This window comes from Dendropsophus ebraccatus, unplaced genomic scaffold (assembly GCF_027789765.1).
Source record: "Dendropsophus ebraccatus isolate aDenEbr1 unplaced genomic scaffold, aDenEbr1.pat pat_scaffold_409_ctg1, whole genome shotgun sequence".
In the NCBI taxonomy this organism is placed as follows: domain Eukaryota; kingdom Metazoa; phylum Chordata; class Amphibia; order Anura; family Hylidae; genus Dendropsophus; species Dendropsophus ebraccatus.
Window position 1 is genome coordinate 125,001 of NW_027210025.1, and position 5,000 is coordinate 130,000.

Below are 5,000 nucleotides of genomic sequence, written 5' to 3' on the forward strand. Positions count from 1 at the left end.
ACAAGTCCGGGTCCGTCCCGGTTCTCCCCAGCGGTCCCCGGACGCCCTCGGATGCGGGCCAGGGTGCACCAAAGTCGGATACGAGTCAGTGTCCGTCCCGGTTCTCCCCAGCGGTCCCTGGACGCCCTTGGATGCGGGCGAGGGTGCACCAAAGTCGGATACAAGTCAGTGTCCGTCCCGGTTCTCCCCAGCGGTCCCTGGACGCCCTTGGATCCGGGCGAGGGTGCACCAAAGTCGGGTACGAGTCCGGGTCCGTCCCGGACCGGGGGAGCGGGCGCCGGCGCTGTGGGGAGCCGATCCCGGGCTCCAGCAGAGTCTATTCGGGGACCGGCTTGTCGGGGGCACTCGCGTCCGGGGTCATGGAACTCCGACCCGGACTAAAGCCTCGAGGAGCTCCCGGTCAGAGAACCGGGATGAGGTCGGATTTGAACGCTTTACCCGGGCCGGAGTTCCAGGAGCCCGGCCACATTCCGGCGACGTCCCGCTAAAACGGGGGCGGTGACACTCGACGCCAGACCTCGTTTCCGCCACCGCCAGCCCTACTCTAAGGGACGGGCGTCCCCCCCGGCGGTCCTCGGAGGCCATCGGATGCGGGCTAAGGTGCATTAAAAGTCGGATACGAGTCCGGGTCCGTCCCGGTTCTCCCCAGCGGTCCCTGGACGCCCTTGGATGCGGGCGAGGGTGCACCAAAGTCGGGTACGAGTCAGTGTCCGTCCCGGTTCTCCCCAGCGGTCCCCGGACGCCCTTGGATGCGGGCGAGGGTGCACCAAAGTCGGGTACGAGTCAGTGTCCGTCCCGGTTCTCCCCAGCGGTCCCCGGACGCCCTTGGAAGCGGGCGAGGGTGCACTAAAGTCGGGTACGAGTCAGTGTCCGTCCCGGTTCTCCCCAGCGGTCCCTGGACGCCCTCGGATGCGGGCGAGGGTGCACCAAAGTCGGATACGAGTCCGGGTCCGGTCCGGTTCTCCCCAGCGGTCCCTGGAGGCCCTTGGATGCGGGCCAGGGTGCACCAAAGTCGGATACAAGTCCGGGTCTTGTCCGGTTCTCCCTAGCGGTCCCTGGAGGCCCTTGGATGCGGGCCAGGGTGCACCAAAGTCGGATACAAGTCCGGGTCTTGTCCGGTTCTCCCGAGCGGTCCCTGGAGGCCCTTGGATGCGGGCCAGGGTGCACCAAAGTCGGATACAAGTCCGGGTCCGTCCCGGTTCTCCCCAGCGGTCCCCGGACGCCCTTGGATGCGGGCCAGGGTGCACCAAAGTCGGATACGAGTCAGTGTCCGTCCCGGTTCTCCCCAGCGGTCCCTGGACGCCCTTGGATGCGGGCGAGGGTGCGCCAAAGTCGGATACGAGTCAGTGTCCGTCCCGGTTCTCCCCAGCGGTCCCCGGACGCCCTCGGATGCGGGCCAGGGTGCACCAAAGTCGGATACGAGTCAGTGTCCGTCCCGGTTCTCCCCAGCGGTCCCTGGACGCCCTTGGATGCGGGCCAGGGTGCACCAAAGTCGGATACGAGTCAGTGTCCGTCCCGGTTCTCCCCAGCGGTCCCTGGACGCCCTTGGATCCGGGCGAGGGTGCACCAAAGTCGGGTACGAGTCCGGGTCCGTCCCGGACCGGGGGAGCGGGCGCCGGCGCTGTGGGGAGCCGATCCCGGGCTCCAGCAGAGTCTATTCGGGGACCGGCTTGTCGGGGGCACTCGCGTCCGGGGTCATGGAACTCCGACCCGGACTAAAGCCTCGAGGAGCTCCCGGTCAGAGAACCGGGATGAGGTCGGATTTGAACGCTTTACCCGGGCCGGAGTTCCAGGAGCCCGGCCACATTCCGGCGACGTCCCGCTAAAACGGGGGCGGTGACACTCGACGCCAGACCTCGTTTCCGCCACCGCCAGCCCTACTCTAAGGGACGGGCGTCCCCCCCGGCGGTCCTCGGAGGCCATCGGATGCGGGCTAAGGTGCATTAAAAGTCGGATACGAGTCCGGGTCCGTCCCGGTTCTCCCCAGCGGTCCCTGGACGCCCTTGGATGCGGGCGAGGGTGCACCAAAGTCGGGTACGAGTCAGTGTCCGTCCCGGTTCTCCCCAGCGGTCCCTGGACGCCCTTGGATGCGGGCGAGGGTGCACTAAAGTCGGGTACGAGTCAGTGTCCGTCCCGGTTCTCCCCCGCGGTCCCTGGACGCCCTCGGATGCGGGCGAGGGGTGCACCAAAGTCGGATACGAGTCAGTGTCCGTCCCGGTTCTCCCCAGCGGTCCCTGGACGCCCTCGGATCCGGGCGAGGGTGCACCAACGTCGGATACGAGTCCGGGTCCGTCCCGGTTCTCCCCAGCGGTCCCTGGACGCCCTTGGATGCGGGCGAGGGTGCACCAACGTCGGATACAAGTCAGTGTCCGTCCCGGACCGGAGGAGCGGGCGCCGGCGCTGTGGGGAGCCGATCCCGGGCTCCAGCAGAGTCTATTCGGGGACCGGCTTGTCGGGGGCACTCGCGTCCGGGGTCATGGAACTCCGACCCGGACTAAAGCCTCGAGGAGCTCCCGGTCAGAGAACCGGAATGAGGTCGGATTTGAACGCTTCAGCCGGACCGGAGTTCCACGATCCCGGCCAAATTTCTGCCACGTGCCGCTAAAACGGGGGCGGTGACACTCGGCGACAGACCTCGTTTCCGCCACCGCCAGCCCTACTCTAGGGGACGGGCGTCCACCCTAGCGGTCCCCGGAGGCCATCGGATGCGGGCTAAGGTGCATTAAAAGTCGGATACGAGTCAGTGTCCGTCCCGGTTCTCCCCAGCGGTCCCTGGACGCCCTCGGATGCGGGCGAGGGTGCACCAAAGTCGGATACGAGTCCGGGTCCGTCCCGGTTCTCCCCAGCGGTCCCTGGACGCCCTCGGATGCGGGCGAGGGCGCACCAAAGTCGGATACGAGTCCGGGTCCGTCCCGGTTCTCCCCAGCGGTCCCTGGAAGCCCTTGGATGCGGGCTAGGGTGCTCCTAAGCCCGGGGAGAGAAGAGCGCCGCTCCGGTAGGTTTCAGCGGGGCGCGGCGCTATGCGGTAGCCGGCGGAGGCTCACCACGGCCGGGCACGCCGAGCGCGCCCGCTCCGGTCCCCGCCGGCGGGACTGTGAGTGCACGGGCAGCCGTCTGGAGCCTCCACGAGCCCGGACACGAAAAAGCGCCGCTCCGGTAACATCCAGCGGGGAGCGGCGGCATGCGGTAGCCGGCGGAGGCTCACCCTAGGCGGGCAAGCCGAGCGCGCCTCTCCGGTCCCCGCCGGCGGGACTTGGAGGCTCTTGGCATCCGGCGGGAGCCACCAGAAGCCCGGGGAGAGAAGAGCGCCGCTCCGGTACCCGCCGCCGGGGAGCGGCGCTTGGCGGTAGCCGGCGGAGTCTCACCCTAGGCGGGCAAGCCGAGCGCGCCTCTCCGGTCCCCGCCGGCGGGACTTGGAGGCTCTCGGCATCCGGCGGGAGTCACCAGAGGCCCGGGGAGAGAAGAGCGCCGCTCCGGTACCCGCCGCCGGGGAGCGGCGCTTGGCGGTAGCCGGCGGAGGCTCACCCTAGGCGGGCAAGCCGAGCGCGCCTCTCCGGTACCCGCCGGCGGGACTTGGAGGCTCTTGGCATCCGGCGGGAGCCACCAGAAGCCCGGGGAGAGAAGAGCGCCGCTCCGGTACCCGCCGCCGGGTCTTGGAGGCTCTTGGCATCCGGCGGGAGTCACCAGAGGCCCGGGGGGAGAAGAGCGCCGCTCCGGTCCCCGCCGGCGGGACTTGGAGGCTCTTGGCATCCGGCGGGAGTCACCAGAGGCCCGGGGAGAGAAGAGCGCCGCTCCGGTACCCGCCGCCGGGGAGCGGCGCTTGGCGGTAGCCGGCGGAGGCTCACCCTAGGCGGGCAAACCGAGCGCGCCCGCTCCGGTCCCCGCCGGCGGGACTTGGAGGCTCTTGGCATCCGGCGGGAGCCACCAGAAGCCCGGGGAGAGAAGAGCGCCGCTCCGGTCCCCGCCGCGGGACTTGGAGGCTCTTGGCATCCGGCGGGAGTCACCAGAGGCCCGGGGGAGAAGAGCGCCGCTCCGGTCCCCGCCGGCGGGACTTGGAGGCTCTTGGCATCCGGCGGGAGTCACCAGAGGCCCGGGGAGAGAAGAGCGCCGCTCCGGTACCCGCAGCCGGGGAGCGGCGCTAGGCTGTAGCCGGCGGAGGCTCACCCTGGCCGGGCGAGCCGAGCGCGCCGCTCCGGTCCCCGCCGGCGGGACTGTGAGTGCACGGGCAGCCGTCTGGAGCCTCCACGAGCCCGGACACGCAAAAGCGCCGCTCCGGTAACATCCAGCGGGGAGCGGCCGCATGCGGTAGCCGGCGGAGGCTCACCACGGCCGGGCATGCCGAGCGCGCCCGCTCCGGTCCCCGCCGGCGGGACTGTGAGTGCACGGGCAGCCGTCTGGAGCCTCCACGAGCCCGGACACGAAAAAGCGCCGCTCCGGTAACATCCAGCGGGGAGCGGCGGCATGCGGTAGCCGGCGGAGGCTCACCACGGCCGGGCATGCCGAGCGCGCCCGCTCCGGTCCCCGCCGGCGGGACTTGGAGGCTCTTGGCATCCGGCGGGAGTCACCAGAGGCCCGGGGGGAGAAGAGCGCCGCTCCGGTCCCCGCCGGCGGGACTTGGAGGCTCTTGGCATCCGGCGGGAGTCACCAGAGGCCCGGGGAGAGAAGAGCGCCGCTCCGGTACCCGCCGCCGGGGAGCGGCGCTTGGCGGTAGCCGGCGGAGGCTCACCCTAGGCGTGCAAGCCGAGCGCGCCTCTCCGGTCCCCGCCGGCGGGACTTGGAGGCTCTCGGCATCCGGCGGGAGTCACCAGAGGCCCGGGGAGAGAAGAGCGCCGCTCCGGTACCCGCCGCCGGGGAGCGGCGCTTGGCGGTAGCCGGCGGAGGCTCACCCTAGGCGGGCAAGCCGAGCGCGCCTCTCCGGTCCCCCGCCGGCGGGACTTGGAGGCTCTCGGCATCCGGCGGGAGTCACCAGAGGCCCGGGGAGAGAAGAGCGCCGCTCCGGT